This window comes from Anabrus simplex, chromosome 5 (assembly GCF_040414725.1).
Source record: "Anabrus simplex isolate iqAnaSimp1 chromosome 5, ASM4041472v1, whole genome shotgun sequence".
Lineage (NCBI taxonomy): Eukaryota > Metazoa > Arthropoda > Insecta > Orthoptera > Tettigoniidae > Anabrus > Anabrus simplex.
In genome coordinates this window covers 5,384,494-5,404,685 of record NC_090269.1, presented here as the reverse complement: position 1 = coordinate 5,404,685, position 20,192 = coordinate 5,384,494, and the positions used below count along the sequence as shown (strand labels likewise).

The following is a 20,192-nucleotide window of genomic DNA, read 5'->3' as shown; positions in this document are numbered from 1 at the left end:
TTCCTTCCAACTCCTAGGCCTTTCCCATCCCATCGTCGCCATAAGACCTATCTGTGTCGGCGCGACGTAAAGCCTTTAGCAAAAAAAAAACATGCACCGGCTGCTATTCTCCTCAGTATGTTGGGTTGCCTATAGTTCCACGTCTCATGTTCTCACTATTCCAGTTTGTTTTACGTCGCAGCGATACAAACAGGTTTTATGGCGAAGATGGGCTAGGAAAGGCCTAGGGGTCGAGAGCAAGCGTCCTTCGCCTTAAATAAGGTAAACCTGAGCATTTTCCTGATGTGAAAATGGGAAACAATGGAAAAAACATCTTCAGGGCTACCGACAGTAGGGTTCAGACCCACTATTTCCCGGATGCAAGCTCACAGCTACGCGCCCCTCACCGAACTGCCAACTCTCCCGGTTGTTACAAGCAATGCACTCAGTTGAAACTATAACTGACAATTATTATAAAACACATATTGCAAAGTATAATTTATTTAATCGGTTTGCCCTCCGCGGTTGGTTTTCCCCGTCATGAAGCGAGACATTGGGCCGGGGACCTCCCTCAGGCGGCCTCACCTGCTGTGCTGAACAGGCGTCTTGCAGGGGGATGGGAATATTGGAAGGGATAGACAAGGAAGAGGGAAGGAAGCGGCCGTGGCCTTAAGTTAGGTACCATCCCGGCATTTGCCTGGAGGAGAAGTGGGAAACCACTTCCGGGATGGCTGACGTGGGAATCAAACCCACCTCTACTTAGCTGACCTCCCGAGGCTGAGTGGACCCCGTTCCAGCCCTCGTATCACTTTTCAAAATATCGTGGCAGAACTAGGAATCGAACGTGGGCCTCCGGGGTTGGCAGCTAACCACACTAACCACTAGACCACAGAGGCGGAGTATGTATAATTTAAAGGAAATAATATAAAACTAGAATTAAGGATAATCCGAACAAAAGTCATTAATTAAAAATGAAAGAAGTGTTTCGTAACTTTCTCAGTATTGCGGTTCTTCTCCACTCTCCAATGAGCAGTTTTTCCCTCCATAGTCTTGTCTTTCAGTTTTGTCTTTCTTCACATGCATTTCATTGATAATTTAGTCATTCTAATATGTTTTTCTCCGACTCCTTGGTCAGCGTACTCGCATTCGGTTCAGAGGGTTACAGGTTCTATTCCACGCCAGGCCAAACATTTTAGCCGGCGTACGGATAATTCCTTAGGCTCGGGGACTGGGTGCTTGTGTTTTGTCCCAGCACATCCCTGCACATAGGTTTGGTGTCAGGAAGGACATCGGGCCGTAAAACTATGACAGGACCACACAGTTCACCAGCGTGGAAAAGAGGAAGAAGAATAAGAATATGCTATTCTAATTCTTAATCGTAACATCACTCTGCATTTTTCTAGAATATTAAACCCAAAAACACACTCCATGGCTCAGCAGTCCGGAAGGACCTTGGCTTACCAAGCGACCGCTGCTCAGCCCTAAGGCCTGCAGATTACGAGGTGCCGTGTGGTCGTTATTCTTGGCTTTCTAGACCGGGGCCGCTATCTCACCGTCAGATAGCTCCTCAATTGTAATCACCTAAGCTGAGTGGACCTCGAACCAGCCCTCAGATCCTGATAAATATCTCTGACCTGCCTGAGAATCGAAGTCGGGTCTTCCGGGTACGGGACAGGCACGCGGGGCCGGCTATTTTCGGAGACAGCACTCTTTGAAGTTTGCTGCATGCATTACATTAAACTGTTACTACACTAAATGTTGTGTAGGAGAACGTGTAGCATTGCAATATGCCTAACTTAACGGCTGACAACGACAACCTCACAGGATACGCAGTGCTCTTCTTCTTCTTATCCTCGGTTGTATTTGTTTTGATGTCCTTACTACTAGAACTGATGTTCGTTACCACAAGATGTATCGTGTCAGAAATATCACAGTTTAAAATGCTAACAAGTTTGGAGGAAGAAATATTAAGAAAATAGACCGAAACACAAAAAAGAAACAAATATAGAACAAAGTAAGGATCGGTGTGGACTCCTCTCTCTATGCTGGCTTACGCTAATTTACGCTCATACAGGAAGATCAACCTCACGAAAGTTCGACAAAATTGGAGTCTGCCACTCCCCTTCTTAGACTACTTGCAAATTTTTCGGTCCCCTTTCCTTATAATCCGACTTTTCGTTTGTTCGAGGTAACTCGCTTTACAGAGTGAGGCAACTGGGTGAGCCATGTCTGACATTTGCAACAAGTAATGGGATTTGGTATTCCAATTTATTTTCCGGTCAGTAGTTAGAGTGGCTGGCTGACCTCTTGTGATGAAGTAACGGGCTCGCTGATTCTCCACAAAGAAATCAAACAACGGAACCTTTCCCCACACTTTTATACCATTCTCCAGCTCAGAGTCACTTCTCTTGAGACTTCACGCAGACACATATTACCGCAGAACTCTAGCAAGTGTTCTAATTCCTCATGACGTTTGTATGATCTCAAACTAGCGCCATCTTCTCACTATGCGCTTTCTTCTTGAGAAAATCTCGTATCAGGTGAACCCCGTCCAGGGTCTTGGAACAAGAGGCAGGCACCACAGGGCTGGCTAATAGTAATAATTAGTCCGACAAAATAACCTAAACCATTGTACTACAGCATATTGGAAATACCACAAAATGCTGTCAACTTATGTACACGGATTTACACTGACTGACAGAGCAAATGCAACACCAAGAAGGAGTGGTCAGAACTTTATGCCAATTGCAGGGTAGACTGACGTCACTGAGGTATGCTCATGATGTGAAATGCGCCGCTGTGCTGCGCACGTAGCGAACGATAAATGGGACACGGCGTTGGCGAATGGCCCACTTCGTACCGTGATTTCTCAGCCGACAGTCATTGTAGAACGTGTTGTCGTGTGCCACAGGACACGTGTATAGCTAAGAATGCCAGGCCGCCGTCAGCGGAGGCATTTCCAGCAGACAGACGACTTTACGAGGGGTATGGTGATCGGGCTGAGAAGGGCAGGTTGGTCGCTTCGTCAAATCGCAGCCGATACCCATAGGGATGTGTCCTCGGTGCAGCGCCTGTGGCGAAGATGGTTGGCGCAGGGACATGTGGCACGTGCGAGGGGTCCAGGCGCAGCCCGAGTGACGTCACCACGCGAGGATCGGCGCATCCGCCGCCAAGCGGTGGCAGCCCCGCACGCCACGTCAACCGCCATTCTTCAGCATGTGCAAGACACCCTGGCTGTTCCAATATCGACCAAAACAATTTCCCGTCGATTGGTTGAAGGAGTCGTGCACTCCCGGCGTCCGCTCAGAAGACTACCATTGACTCCACAGCATAGACGTGCACGCCTGGCATGGTGCCGGGCTAGAGCGACTTGGATGAGGGAATGGCGGAACGTCGTGTTCTCCGATGAGTCACGCTTCTGTTCTGTCAGTGATAGTCACCGCAGACGAGTGTGGCGTCGGCGTGGAGAAAGGTCAAATCCGGCAGTAACTGTGGAGCGCCCTACCGCTAGACAACGCGGCATCATGGTTTGGGGCGCTATTGCGTATGATTGCACGTCACCTCTAGTGCGTATTCAAGGCACGTTAAATGCCCACCGCTACGTGCAGCATGTGCTGCGGCCGGTGGCACTCCCGTACCTTCAGGAGCTGCCCAATTCTCTGTTTCAGCAGGATAATGCCCGCCCACACACTGCTCGCATCTCCCAACAGGCTCTACGAGGTGTACAGATGCTTCCGTGACCAGCGTACTCTCCGGATCTCTCACCAATCGAACACGTGTGGGATCTCATTGGACGCCGTTTGCAAACTCTGCCCCAGCCTCGTACGGACGACCAACTGTGGCAAATGGTTGACAGAGAATGGAGAACCATCCCTCAGGACACCATCCGCACTATTATTGACTCTGTACCTCGACGTGTTTCTGCGTGCATCGCCGCTCGCGGTGGTCCTACATCCTACTGAGTCGATGCCGTGCGCATTGTGTAACCTGCATATCGGTTTGAAATAAACATCAATTATTCGTCCGTGCCGTCTCTGTTTTTTCCCCAACTTTCATCCCTTTCGAACCACTCCTTCTTGGTGTTGCATTTGCTCTGTCAGTCAGTGTATTTACAATTGTTTACAAATGGAATGCACATAACCTTAATCACTGTATCACAAACAAAACATTTCACTCCGAGAACATCAACAAAGCCGCCATTTTAACAACTGCATCACTTCAACATGCAGATTGCGACATTAAAACATAGTTGAAATAGTTGACTGCGTACGCGCATGTCACAACACGTGATCACAAGTATAACCTGTTAACCATAACTCTAGTAAACAGTAACTCGTCGTTATCATCTTTATATATGTGCCTGGCCAGGCTTCTAGAAATATACATTACCAAAATACCTTCTCGTAAATTCTCGAGTGCCTAACAACATAGTTATAATGTACAGAATATTGTACCATGATCCAGTGCCATTCTGGAAGTTCCAGTGTGTTTCACAATTCTGTAGCGGATCACACAGCATATACAGTAATAATAAATTATATAATATTAATTTACAGGTATTTACATTAACTGAACTCATATAAATATTTATGTACAACACATGTTTCAGGACATAACCTCACAAACAACGCGATAGTATCGTAATAATAATACAAATACTAACTGGATGTAACACGTCATAGCCATACATTACAACTAATCATAATAATAATAATAATAATAATAATAATAATAATAATAATAATAATAATAATAATAATAATAATAATAATAATAATAATTCGAGCTCGACACTTGCATTATTTACCCATGGGCGAGAGAATATTGTTTGCAATTTATATCTGTTTATCATACTTGCGTCAATACAAACCCCAATCAGTCTTGGAAAATGAAAATTACAAACTTTACTGGGATAGAAGTATCATCACTGAAAAATCTATTACCTGCAATAGACCAGATGTTACTTTTGTAGATAAAAGAAAAAATCCTCCATAATTGACGTAGCCTGCCGTAATCCTCACAACCTCCAATCAACACATACAGAGAAGCTATCCAAGTATACAGATCTGGCCACAGAAATAAAAACCCTGTGGAAACTCAACAATGATATCATCATTCCAGCAGTGATTGGATGTAATGGTATTATGCCAAAGACACTACACAGGAGCATTGAAGCTCTTAATTTCCACCTTCTCACTTACATAGAATTACAAAAAGCAGCAATCCTGGCCACTTGCCATATAATGAGGAACCATGCACCATACACAGAGGACTAGTGCAAATCGTCCACGTATAATTTTAACTATGTATGTGTAGTAAATATCCTATAAATATCTGTCAAATGTTTTGTCAACAATGTAAGTGTACACCGGTATGTATGGAGCATATGTACTTCTTTCATGGACATTGAACCGAAGAAGCTCATAAGTGGTTCACGGAGGACAGGAAGGATTGAATCGTGAAGACAGAACCAAGTACCGACACCAGATCAGTAACTTCAACGGCTTTCGTGCTTCCTTCAAGTTGCTCTTCTGTCTGCAACCCAATGCGATAGAATATGCTCGCTTGTTTACTGAGGTTCTTAATAAATACGTAAAAACAATTAGTAAATGCAGCCCATAACCGCCACGATCAATGCAGAGTTATTGCCTTTTCCTTGCGCACAACGAAACTGAAACAGCACACATCTCGCATCGATTACTTTTTCTATAATAATAGATTGACATGGGCGCGTGAAAACAGAAATGAAGTGGGGGGGGGGAGATCACCGCACTTCTCGCGTGTTTCAGGCATCGCTCCGCAGGAATAATCGATAAAAATTGGAATAATAGTTACATAAGTCGCTTATTAATAAATGAATGCAGTTAATAACAATCGATATTAATAGTAAAGAACCGAGTTATCGACATTTTTCTGTCGAAAAAACATGATATTCGCAAATAAAACATCGCATTTATAAAGAATTATCTACAAAATCGCAAGTATTTGCTAAATTCGCATTTTGTCGCAATGTTGGCAACTAGGTGTTTTACCACACCTTAACTCTTGAAACAAACATTTGCGATTGCCGTAAATGCTAAATATTCCAGTGACTAGTAATTATTCAAAACATATAAATTATTTAACAAAAATAGTATTAGCGAAAATTTGCAGCCCCTTGTGGGTCTTTGTTATAACTATGCCCACTCTGTGATCCGGCGCATTGTGCAGTTTGTTTACTCAAGATAGCGCCATAGTACAGATGATGGTACACCTGTATCTTTAGTGACTTGTTAAAGAAACCATTTTATAACTAAACTCCGCTGATCGTAATTGTTTTCAAGGAGAATCAGAAGAGAAAAAGAGAGCGCCAGAGATAAAAAGCGCTGGCCTTCTGAGCGCAACTTTCATCCGCTCGCGTCACGTTCTGTTTAGTTTATGGGTTCCTATATGTATTGCCCCCATAAATGAGAGCAGGTTGGATTGCTGGACTCTCGAATAACTTTAAATGCACATTTTTGAACAAGAAACTTTAATTCTTAAATAACAAAACATTTCAAAATTAACCCAATTATTTCTGGCTTGCTGGTTGTCACAGAACTGTTTAAAATTAACCCTACAAAAGTACACCATCAATTTTTGAAAAGGTCACTTCGGTGGAAAAATAAAAACCTAGAAAAAAGAAGCGTCGATAAAATATGCAAAAGTCTACACCTATGTGGGGCGGTGATTTATCACTCATGCGAGCGAATGAAGGTTCGATCCCGACGCAGTCCGGTGGTATTGAAAATACGCGTGCTCGTCTCGGTAGATTTACCAGCACGGAAAAGAACTCCCGTAGACAAAATTCCGGCACCTATGCTTTTCGAAAACCGCAAAAGTAATCAGTGGTAATTTTGATTGTTGCCGTGTGCTTTCTGGAGAGCATGCTGCAGGTCCTCCAGTTGAGGCCAGTGCGCGACCTGCGGATCCGGGTATGTGGTGATGAGAGGGTAAAACCCAGTCTCGATACGTAGCTTTTCCTGTCGAATAACACCAGTGGGTCTGCTGAAGACGTAACGTTCCCATCCGACGAGCGAATAACCATCAACAGCATCATATGCTCTCACTCCATCTCAACTCCGACTCGTTGGCTGAATGATCAGCGTACTGGCCTTCGGTTTAGAGGGTCTCGGGTTCGATTCCCGGCCGGGTCGGGGATTTTAACCTTAATAGGTTAATTCCAACGGCTCGGGGGCTGGGTGTGTTTGACGTATACAGCATTAGAAATCATCCTATGTGGGGCCCTCATCTGCACGGTTATAGGTCCGCACCGGGCCTCTCTGGAGGTCATAGGCCATTACTACGGCATCTGAATCCTGCGGAGTGGTTGGGAATTAGCACCTCTCCTGCAGCACCCTGCGTGCACCGTGCTCAGACCAACCCCCGATTACATAGCACTATCTTCACAGTTTGAACTTACAACGAAGAAATGTAAAATAATATATTCATTTTGCGAATGTAAGCAGCATGAACGATGTGCTTCATGTTGCAACAATGGGCCCTCGCTATTCTTGGTCCGGGCCTATATCACCGACACTGGGTACATGCTTGTTAGCAGTTTGTTCCACCGATGGTACAGACGAAGAAACACCGATAAGTCATTGACAAAAGGTCGTTTCTTTCTTATATCCATCACAGCAATACGTAAAAATCACAATTACGACCCGGAAAAATAACATTTAGACCCCGGTTAGTAGGAAGTGGCATCTAGCTTGCTCTTCCATAATGTAGCAAGAGTAATATAGCTCACAGGGCAAAAAACTAGTCACTCTAGTGAGCGCACACAGATGGCGCAGCGAACGAGTCCCGCACTGTGTCTCCGTGAGCATAAGGCAGCATCGATCAGTGAGACAGTGTATGTAAGCATGTGACCGAGTGGAAGAAAGGTGGCCATGGCCATACGGTGCGTGAAGTTGCTGCATTTGTTGGTGTTTCGCAGTGTGTCTGCCAGCAGTGGTGTGCTACACGTGGCCACGAAGCACGACGTCAGAGCTGTGGTCGAAACAACTGAGAGGATATATCACTCAAAATCGCTTCCAAAGCCGACAGGAATTGCTGCAGTCAGTGAAAGCAAGTCCATCACAATCTGTTAGCGAGAGAACATTGCGACGGGAACTGCATGCAATGAAGATTTGGAGTCAGTGTCTTCAATGGGCTAGAAATCATCGAACGTGGATAGTAGCTGACTAGAGGAACATAACGTGGTTTGACGAATCACGTATTTTGCCCGCATTCCAATGACGCACGTCGTCGAGTGCACAGAAGGCCAAATGAAGCATTTCATCCTGGATATGCGCAAGGTCAAGTTCAACCAGGAGGTGGGTTTCTTATGTTTTGGGAGTCTTTCCTGTACCATGGATTGGTCCCGAATATGAACGACCAGTTTATTTAAACATTCTGGATGATCAGGTGTTGCCTGCCAGTCAACCACTTCATGATGAATATGCTGTTGATATCCCGAACTTTCAAGATGACAACAGCGAAGTTCATTGGGTTGGACGCATATGTGACCGGTTTTATGAAACTCCCTCACCCTATTACATCTAGACTGGCCTGCAAAATCACCTGACTTGAACCCCATTGAAAATCTGTGGGACATGGTGAATGGAATTTAGTGGCATTGCGGGATCAAATGCTCAGCGAGTGGTTTAACCTGGATGCGACGTACGCCTACCTGCACAACCTCGTGGACTCACTGCCTAACAAAATCCAGGCTGTTAGGCGAAGTTACGCGGTATTAAATGATTTCTCCAGCGGTGACTAATGTTTTGTCCAATGCTTCTGATATGCCGTACGCCTAAGTCTGGTAGCATAACCGTTGCGCAGTGTACTTGTTACTCCGTCGGGAGGGTGGCAGACCTAAAGTAAAGGAACTGATAGCCTCATCGTTAGCCTACTGTGTCCCATCATTTCGCCTTTCCGGTCTAACTTGACATATGAATGACGTGTGGCATAGTTGACAGGAACAAGTTTTCTTGTTCTGATAGCCCCAGACGTTTGTTACAAATACTTAGTTACACCCTGTGTCTTTATTTGAGTGTTATTCCTTTGGTACAGTGGACACCTGTGGCAGTATTTATTGTCCATACCACAGTCACACTCGGAGCTAGACAGTGTACTGCAGTGCCTTCTACTGGATCATCCAATAATCTTGGAACGGCAGTCGCGGCTGGGAGGGGAGCCTGCGGCGACTACCGGTTCTGGTTTCGCCTCACAACGCAGATTGTTTCGTGTTTCAGTGAGAACAACAGCTGTTCGCAAAGTGAATTGAGAATAATCGCGATAAGAGGGTTACATCAGCTCAAGTTTCAGCATTACGGCTTTCCGCACAGGGAGCTCCACGCAAGCTGCGCGACACGAGAGCGAATTGCTAGCTGCATGAAGGTGGGCTACAGGCATGTGCCTTTAGAGCGTACATCCGCCAACGGAGCGACACAACCTGAGAAAAGATCGGGGATTTGTGTATTTCATAGTGTTGCTCCGGATTCTTGATCATGTCCAGTACATCAAGTAATGAATAAGGTAATGCTTTCTACAATTATTACACTGCACTACGGCGGAGGCAAAGGAAATCAAAAAAATACCGGGTTCACCCCTTCTTAGAATTGCATGTACATCGTGTACCATTCGTAGCAGCAAAGGAACTGCCTTTAGTAAGCGTGTTACGTTTTACAGAATGTCCAAGCATCAAGAAACGAAATTTCCATGTTTCACTTCTATACAAAATGTTCCTCTTCTCAATTTCCTCGACAAACCGGCGTCTTCCATGGTGCCTGACGTAATGCTTGACCCCTCCGAGCTATAATAACATTATATGACATGGTGATAGTATTTTTAACATTTTTCCTCATTCGAGAGAGAGCCCCCTTGTTCATGTGACTACCGAAAACATCGCGGACCTTCGTTCAGCCAGGCACCGCTTCTGCCCCTCTATGTTGTTCCAGAAGCGGAGCTTCAAGCTCGCGACTTGCACTGCATCCTCCTCGTCCTCTCCTAACCGCATGCATGAAGCTCCGTGTGCGGAAGGCCTAAGGGAAATCAAGTGGCACTGAGTGTCAAATAGAAGAGTCTACATCGTTGCCATTCATCCATAAAAGCACACTGTTATAGTGTTGCATCTCCCTATTCCTTCTGAAACAGGCAATTCAGAGTGACAGAGAAAATAAAGTTATTTATGGACCATGCCTCGCATATTTAAGCGAATACTACAACATCCGACTTGAGAACTGGTCAGTTAAAGGATTGCTTTTTGGTAGCAGGGGACGTACGACAAAATACACTTGGAATATCTTGAAAGTGTTAGGTATCCCCAGAAATACACTCAACAACATCATAATAGTCATTATGAAAGACTTGTTAAGGACTTGTCTTTTATAATTGTTAATCTAGGCCACTTTGTGTGATAATTCCCTATGAATGTGTTGCATTCCGTCAAATCCTAGCAGTTCTTTATCTGTGCATTCGAATATTTTCTTTTCTCAAGTTGTAACATTACGTCTACTAGCGTAAAATTCAGGATCGTTGTGGTCACACTGATGTTGCTTTGAATATATACAGGATATCTTACCCCTCATCGAGTGTTTATGTACCATTCGCTTGTCCGTAGAGGATCCGCTGGTGCTCTTAGGAGATTATTTCAAGAGAAAATCCCGGGTATTCGAGTTCCAAGTCGTGGAGAGAGCGTTCATAGAAACGGGAAATATTAATGATAAGAAGCGAACAAGGCGACGTGCAGAGGGCGCTGACACATGATGGCCGGTGCCCTCAAAGAACTAGGCTAAATGCTCTACGAGGGAGTGTCTGTATTTGCGGCAAATGGAAGGCCCAGACGAATAGATATCATTGCCTTTAAACCAGAATGCAAGAACGAAATGATAATTGACTCAACGGAACCGTATTCTGGTCAACCGGAAGAACTGGATTTAGAGAAAATCTAATCTGCTCCATGAACCACTTCATGTCGATAAATTTGAGGCGAGTACTTTTAAAGCGCATTATAATTTGTCAGGCTGTCACTCTAACTCGCTCTCTTTTCCCGGACAGCGGCAAGCGTCAGCCTTGTCTCAGTTGCGGTTCTACGATAATTGGATGACCCTGTAAAATATCACTCCTTTGCGTTTCTGTCGTAACTGTCATATGAATGACAAACTCAATCTGTCAGCTGTCTATCATTACATGAGAGGTGATACAATATTATCGTTCGTCTTACAAAACGTCTCGGTCAGTGGTATGTTAAAATGTAAATACACCTCGCTTTCATCATCCGTTTTCCGTGTGTTTAAAATGTGCGGGTTTTTCCGCTTTCACTAATCATTTCAAACCGTTAAGTTGTCGTAACACGTCTTTAAACTTCCCGAGGCCATTACATATTATAAGTACAATAACAAGTGATCCCCCGAAGATAGACTTGTTCCGTCAATCCCAGTAAAGAATTAAACTTTAAAAACAGAACTAAGTTATCACATGTTCCCCAGAACGTTATGCCCACATCACCTAGAAAAAACAATATATGAGAGCCTCTACAGCAATACAGCTTTGTTTTCATAACTTTAGTCACTGAATACAGCACAGCGGGTAACACATCCCCTTGCTTTGACGCATGCGTGAATTCTTCCTGCCATACTGGCCGTTAGTTCATCAAGGTCCAAATAGCTCCACTGCTCAATGGCGATCCCGCGTCATCTTGCAGAACGGGTCGTCACGTCTTCCCAGGCATGTTTGTTAGGGTCGATGTTTGGCGAAGATGGCGGCCCCTCTAGTCTAGCGATACCTTCATCACGGAGGAAGAACCGTATGCACGCAATATGCCAGCGATAGGGTGTCGCTGTCCGTACAGTGGCCGCCCCCAACCACCCCGCTGTGAAGACTGATCTGACTATAGCCCACGATCGTCAGCAAGACTCATCGGTGAAAAGGACTTTATGCTGATTCTGAAGAGACCACCATAATTATGGGCCCATCTGTACCACGCCCCATGAGAGCTGGGTCTTGCCATGGGCAGCAAGAGTGAAGTTGTGGCTCGAGGAGCCTTTTACTCACAGTTGGTGACCTGTGGCTGGCCGAAGATCATCATTCAGCATGGTGGCATTGCGTTCCTCTGAGCTCAAATTAGCAGGGAACAGCAGTCGACCTGTGCGAGGAATAAGCAGATTCAGTCTCCCTGTACCACTTCCTTGTTCGAAGAACATCACTTTGGTTACGGCTCACACGTCCAGCAACTGCCCTTGTTGACCATCCATTCATACCTTACATCACAGCCTGCACGTTTGCTAGGTAACAATACCTTACATCACAGTCTGCACGGTTGCTAGGTAACAATACCTTACATCACTGTCTGCACGGTTGCTAGGTAACAATACCTTACATCACAGTCTGCACGGTTGCTAGGTAACAATACCTTACATCACTGTCTGCACGGTTGCTAGGTAACAATACCTTACATCACTGTCTGCACGGTTGCTAGGTAACAATGCCTTACATCACTGTCTGCACGGTTGCTAGGTAACAATACCTTACATCACTGTCTGCACGGTTGCTAGGTAACAATACCTTACATCACATACTGCACGGTTGCTAGGTAACAATACCTTACATCACTGTCTGCGCAGTTCCTAGGTAACAATACCTTACATCACAGACTGCACGGTTGCTAGGTAACAATACCTTACATCACTACCTGCACAGTTGCTAGGTAACAATACCTTACATCACTACCTGCACGGTTGCTAAGTAACAATACCTTACATCACTGTCTGCACAGTTCCTAGGTAACAATACCTTACATCACTGTCTGCGCGGTTGCTAGGTAACAATACCTTACATCACTGTCTGCACACTTCCTAGGTAACAATACCTTACATCACTGTCTGCACGTTTGCTAGGTAACAATACCTCACATCACTGCCTGCGCGGTTGCTAGGTAACAATACCTTACATCACTACTTGCACAGTTGCTAGGTAACAATACCTTACATAACTGTCTGCACGGTTGCTAGGTAACAATACCTTGCATCACTGTCTGCACGGTTGCTAGGTAACCATACCTTACATCACTGTCTGCACGGTTGCTAGGTAACAATACCTTACATCACTGTCTGCGCGGTTGCTAGGTAACAATACCTTACATCACTGTCTGCACAGTTGCTAGGTAACACTGCACGGTTGCTAGGTAACAATACCTTACATCACTGCCTGCACGGTTGCTAGGTAACAATACCTTACATCACTACCTGCACGGTTGCTAGGTAACAATACCTTACATCAGTGCCTGCACGGTTGCTAGGTAACACTGCACGGTTGCTAGGTAACAATACCTTACATCACTACCTGTACGGTTGCTAGGTAACAATACCTTACATCACTACCTGCACGGTTGCTAGGTAACAATACCTCACATCACTGCCTGCACGGTTGCTAGGTAACACCGCACGGTTGCTAGGTAACAATACCTTACATCACTGCCTGCACGGTTGCTAGGTAACACTGCACGGTTGTTAGGTAACAATACCTTACATCACTGCCTGCACGGTTGCTAGGTAACACTGCACGGTTGTTAGGTAACAATACCTTACATCACAGCCTGCACAGTTGCTAGGTAACAATACCTTACATCACTGTCTGCACAGTTGCTAGGTAACAATACCTTACATCACTACCTGCACAGTTGCTAGGTAACAATACCTTACATCACTGTCTGCACAGTTGCTAGGTAACAATACCTTACATCACTACCTGCACGGTTGCTAGGTAACAATACCTTACATCACTACCTGCACGGTTGCTAGGTAACAATACCTCACATCACTGCCTGCACGGTTGCTAGGTAACACTGCACGGTTGCTAGGTAACAATACCTTACATCACAGCCTGCACAGTTGCTAGGTAACAATACCTTACATCACTGTCTGCACACTTCCTAGGTAACAATACCTTACATCACTGTCTGCACAGTTGCTAGGTAACAATACCTTACATCACTACCTGCACAGTTGCTAGGTAACAATACCTTACATCACTCTCTGCACAGTTGCTAGGTAACAATACCTTACATCACTGTCTGCACAGTTGCTAGGTAACACTGCACGGTTGCTAGGTAACAATACCTTACATCACTGTCTGCACAGTTGCTAGGTAACAATACCTTACATCACTGTCTGCACAGTTGCTAGGTAACACTGCACGGTTGCTAGGTAACAATACCTTACATCACTGTCTGCACAGTTCCTAGGTAACAATGCCTTACATCACTGTCTGCACAGTTGCTAGGTAACAATACCTTACATCACTGCCTGCACGGTTGCTAGGTAATACTGCACGGTTGCTAGGTAACAATACCTTACATCACTGTCTGCACAGTTGCTAGGTAACACTGCACGGTTGCTAGGTAACAATACCTTACATCACTGTCTGCACAGTTCCTAGGTAACAATGCCTTACATCACTGTCTGCACAGTTCCTAGGTAACAATACCTTACATCACTGTCTGCACAGTTGCTAGGTAACAATACCTTACATCACAGCCTGCATGGTTGCTATGGTTACTCTTCCGTCCCACATTTTGTCGCGTCACGCTACACAAATTTTCGGATGACCCCATATGCCATTATTAATATTACCACTAATGACTTACAAGCTAGTAGTGGCTGGTAAATAACTTAACACGTATTTTTTTAACCAGTACGCGTTTGTAACGATTACAGGAGATACAATGTGGTTACTCGTCTAACGCTACCAGTAACTGTCTCGAGAGTCCGGCTGCATGGCTAAATGGTTAGCTGGCCTTTGGTCATAGGGGTCCCGGGTTCGATTCCCGGCAGGGTCGAGAATTTTAACCTTAATTGGTTAATTTCGCTGGCACGTTGGCAGGGTGTGTGTGTGTCGTCTTCATCATCATTTCATGCTCATCACGACGCGCAGGTCGCCTGAGGCGTCAAATGAAAAGACTTGCACCTGGCGAGTCGAACATGTCTTCGGACACTCCCGGCATACGCCATTTCATTTACTGTCTCGAGAAACGAGTATTGAGTCGTTAGCACTATAGGAGTTAAGAAGAAGGGAGAGTCGAGTTCTCTGTGGTAATAGGTAGCGTTATGTGTGGCAAAGAGTGCTCATTATTAAGCTTGTAATTTACATTATTCTTGTATTATTTGTTGATTTTTTCCTTATATTTGAAAGTGATCGGCTTTATGGGTGAACTATCTGCCGGTGGAGTGGATTTTACGTCTACCATACAGTCGTTCCCCTAAGTGGTGTGTTCCGAGCTGTCATTAGCGTGAGACGACGTTATTGGACAATTAAGTTTGAGCGGAGCTTTAAAAGTAGGAAAGATGAAGATAAAGTTGGAATTCAAGATGACAAATATTCATTTATAGGACAGGGAGTACTGGATTGGAACATTTTGTCATAAATCGATAAATTTCGAAGTTCTTTAAAGACTTTTAAGTAAAGGCTAGGTAATCTGCTACCTGAGCGACTGCTCTAACTGCAAATTATTCACGATTGATTGATTGATTGATTGATTGATTGATTGATTGATTGATTGATTGATTGATTGATTGATTGATTGATTGATTGATTGATTGATTGATTGATTGATTGATTGATTGATTGATTGATTGATTGATTGATTGATTGATTCTTATCCCCCTCGCACTATTGGCTCCGAAAGGCGTTTGGCGTACCAAATGATGGGTACTCAGAAAAGGCTTTTTCACTAAATTGATAACTTATTTATTAATAAAGATAAAACTCTATAATTTTTTAAACTTATTAACAAAACTTGGAGCTAAGTTGTGTTAAAATTTGTTAACGATCGCGTGGCAAGGTGTCACTATTCGTGTTTGTAAATTGGAGGTTCGTTCGTAGAAGGCCGAAAAACAGGTTCTTTCTTTCGATCCCGTCAAAATAGGAGAGTTGGGGCGTAAGTAACGACAACTATTTTTTGCCACGAATGCCGGATCTACCAGGCAAATGGAAATACAGAGTGTTTCAGAAATACATGGGATAATTTCAGGGTTGGATTAATCAAATATGCGGTCCGGAAATGCGTACTTTCCGAGACATCAGACTCTGTCATGGGCTGTCTTGCCGATGTACTCTGGTCAGTGTTGCCAACTGTGGAATAGGGTTATCCACTAAGTAGCTGCTTGAAAACCACTAGAAATCACAGGCCTGCCCTCCTTAACCCTTGATGACTTATGAAAATACTACGGTATATCAATAATAAAGTATATCCTTGTAGTTCAAAGGTTAAAAGTATTCGAAATATATTTCACGATGAACTTAGTTGATGAAATGGCGTATGGCCTTTAGTGCCAGGGGTATCCGAGGACATGTTCGCCTCGCCAGATGCAGGTCTTTCAATTTGACTCCCGTAGGTGACCTACGCGTCGTGATGAAGATGAGATGGTGATGAACACGACACATACACTCAGCCCCCAAGCCAGCGAAATTAAACAGTCATGGTTAAAATTCCCGACCCTGCGGGGAATATAACCCAGGATCCCTGTGACCAAAGGCCAGCACGCTAACCGTTTAGCCATGGAGCCGGACCAACTTACTTGATAGTCCAACATCACTGATGTCTTCGACAGTAGGCACAGGGGAAGAAACATGTGTGTGGTATGTTTCCACAGTCCAGCCTATGTGGCATTATTGCTTGTTTCTTCTCAGTCCTGCACTTCACGTCTCATTCTGTCTTAGTGACTGGCATTACTAGGCGCTGCCAGCTCCTGAAATGGATTGGTGTTACTTGCACCGCAGCACCAGACATTAACTGACGGTATGGTTTGGGACCATTTTGTGAATTTTCTGAATTTTCCTTGTGATTTATTCATATTTAGGTTTCGTCTAACTTACATGATTGAAGAAGCAGAATCAACGACTCCGTAACAACCTTACTTGCATTAAACACTGGAAGAAGTGACACTTTACTTTGGAAGAAAGACGCTCTGAAGTGTTCCTTACTTCCATATTTTTAAGGAAATCCCCTACACCTCAACTCCACCTACAGCTCGTCTTGCATTACAAAAGTAAACGTCAAGAACTTGAATTTGGTCTGCTACATTTTTATACTCTCTATTGTAGTATAAGTGAACTTTAATTTAAAAAACACCAAAATATCCACTGACGCAAGAATGAAAAGACTAGATAACACACTGTCCACCCATCCACTTACTCACTGCCGAAGAGTAAAAAAGCCTAGATTTAGTGGGAAAACCATCGTGTTGGCAACACTGACTCCCGTCATCAGCTTACAAGAGGTGTTCTAAATATCCAGCTTCTGCCATACCGCAGGCTTATGTTCGAACATGTCGGGTGCTGTACGTACTGTTTGAAAGTCACGTACACCAAGGACTTTGCTTAACCTACACAAAGAAGTCCAGCGGATTTAGATCAGCTGATCTTGGAGGCCAAGAAAGTAAGTATTTTAAGACCTATGTATATATACAATAGTCCTCCTTTCTTCGGCACTTGGGTACGGGATCTAGAAACCTCTTCATGGCCTTGAGCCTTGACTTCTTCTAGGTCCTTCTTCGCCTCCTGGTACCAGCGCACTGTAGCCTTCCTCATTTCAAAAAAATTATCTGAGTGGTCAGTATTTCCGTGTTCATTCTGTAGATATGTCCGAAGAACATGGCTCTTCCCTTCAGGATGGCATCTGCGATCTTTTTCATATTAAGATATAACTCTTGTTTTCCTTTCTTTCTCTATCATCCATTTTTCTGTTCTTTGGGGTCCCACTATCTTTCTCTCCACTAGTTCCAACTTCTTGACCCATCCTGTCTTCAAACTATGAGCTGCATACAAAGTCACCGGGTGGCTCACTGTCCGCTACTGTCTGAGTTTTACATTGATCGAGATATTGTAAGTGTTCATAGTTAGTTGATGTGCCAACTTCGTCTTCTTTATTCTCGCATGTCTGACAAGTTTTTCTACCCACAGGCCCATATATTTGAATTTCTCCACTTTCTGAATCCTTTCTCTCTCAACAGTCATCCATCTGGGAGCTGTTTGGATGCATTGTGTAGGCCTGCCTTACTTGCTTCTTCCTAGACTTGGACAATTTGGTTTTGTGCCTCTATTCACTCTGACAGAACCACTGCGCCCATTTGCTTCATATTCTCTCCGGAATTACCTAATGCTGAATCATGGCACATTTACAAGTCCCTGTGTTCAGCCAACTTTGAGTAATCATAAAATAAAATCATTAATAATGATCAGTCCAGTAATTGCAGGCGAAGGCTTACCCTAACCCGCAACACATCCTGTACCTTGCGCGTTGCTAAGCGACGAAGACTTTCATTAATATTCTGATATGTATGTGATTTACATCCTCAGTAACGTCATTGCAATCCGGCCCCGGGGTGTAGGGGGCAACGTGCACGCCAGTCACCCAGCGACCCCGGGTTCGATTTCTGGCCAGGTTAGGGTTTTTAATTGTAATGATTAATATCCCTGGCCTGGGGACTGGGTATTTGTGACGTCCTTAATCTTTCTTTGCTCACACACAACATTCCACACTACCGCCATTCCAATTACACGCAGGTTCATACAATATGGTGCCAGTAGGGGAAATGGGTGGACGCAAATAGCATTGCAGGCGGTCAGGCTTGTTTACTACCTGTCAAGCCAGAGAGTATACACTTCGTCCGTACTATTCCCTGCAAGAAACTCTTTGACTTTCTAACTACCCAACTTCCAAATATATTCAACAGATGGCAGATCGTCTTGCTGCTGAGAGAAAAAAGTCTACGTACAAAGAGACCCTATCAAGACATATGCCTTAGAGATTATCTGGGAATAGCTATCGTAGGATAACCTAGCTACACTAGAAAGAGTGAAGGCCATGTATCTTAAAAAACTTCTCTGCCAGGCAAGAAAAGCTCCTTCAAGACGAACCTATGATCTCACAAGACAACCTTTCTAAATAGAAGAACTGCTATGAAAAGTACCACCGCCTTCTACGACAGAACACCAAGCTTGACATCAACAAGTGCAGGATAAAAAGCGAATATATCGGTAGAATTTTACCAAACAGACGTACTGTGGCCTACCATTAAGTGTTCAAAGGCCCATTGAAAAGGGCAGGCGGAGCAGTGCGGGTCCTCTAGTCTATAATACTGTTTCCACATGTTTTCTTTTTAAGATACTGTAGCTTATAAATGTCTTAATGAAAAGTAATTTCCGCAGACTGATGGGCCTAACAGTCATAAATTAATTTAGAATCCGGCAGTAGATGTTCCATATTCCCGCACTCTGCTCATCTTAAAGGAAAGTGCATTTCTAATGAGGGCAGGCCCAACGCTTTACGTGAGTACTGTAATGAGCTTATTGCCACATTCCTGTTATGAGTACGTCATGGTAGAGCTGAGTGTAGCGCTCTGATTCATGAGTTATTCGTATCTAACTCTTGGCTCAGGTGAACGTTAAATCAAGAACATCCGCATATTCTACTTTTTACTATGATATCGTTTGGGAAAGGTCAGGCATGATTTTATGTGTAGTTCTTTCCCAGGCAGCGCTAGAGTCTGCCACCCTGACACTTCCAGAAACAAAAAAATAATGCACTGACACGTTTTCGAAATAAATATATCTTATGGCTGGGGACCATCTGACATGTGTGTGATGGGGCGTTACCTAGCAAAGCTGCAGGCTGTGATGTGAAGTATTGATGGATGGCCATGACTGAGACACGTGTTATCAAAGAAAGGCGTTACAGTGCAAGTGATCGATGTGATCTTGCAGGCTGTGAAGTGAAGTATTGATGGATGGCCGTGATTGAGAGACATATACAGTTCAAAAAAAAAGGGGAACAGGTTTTTGAACGTACGTCATGTTCCAGAAAACAATACCTCGCAGCGAGGTATATTACCAACTAAACCTCTATTCTTACCGTTGAAGTATACAAAAGAACATCGATAGATTCGCGTTCATTTTCAGAACACAAACATAAATGTTCAAATAGGGGCGAAAACAAACTGATAACAGTCCTCCAGGGTGGATTTTTATCACAGTTGGAGAACTTCTGTATGGTGTGTTCTCCACGAGCATTTATCACAGCTTGGCACCTGCGTGGCATGTTCTGTATAAGTCGACGTAAGTCACGTTGCGGTATCAGGGCCCATTCGATGTGATCTTGCAGGCTGTGATGTGAAGTATTGATGGATGGCCATGACAGAGAGATATCATTA

At 44.2% G+C, this 20,192-nt stretch overlaps 1 protein-coding gene across 3 annotated transcripts in view; it reads left to right on the top strand.

Annotated features, from left to right (window-relative positions):
* LOC136873656 (uncharacterized) overlaps positions 1-20,192 on the top strand; it is a 482,836-nt gene that overhangs the window by 182,099 nt on the left and 280,545 nt on the right. The gene's annotated exons all lie outside the window — the stretch shown is intronic.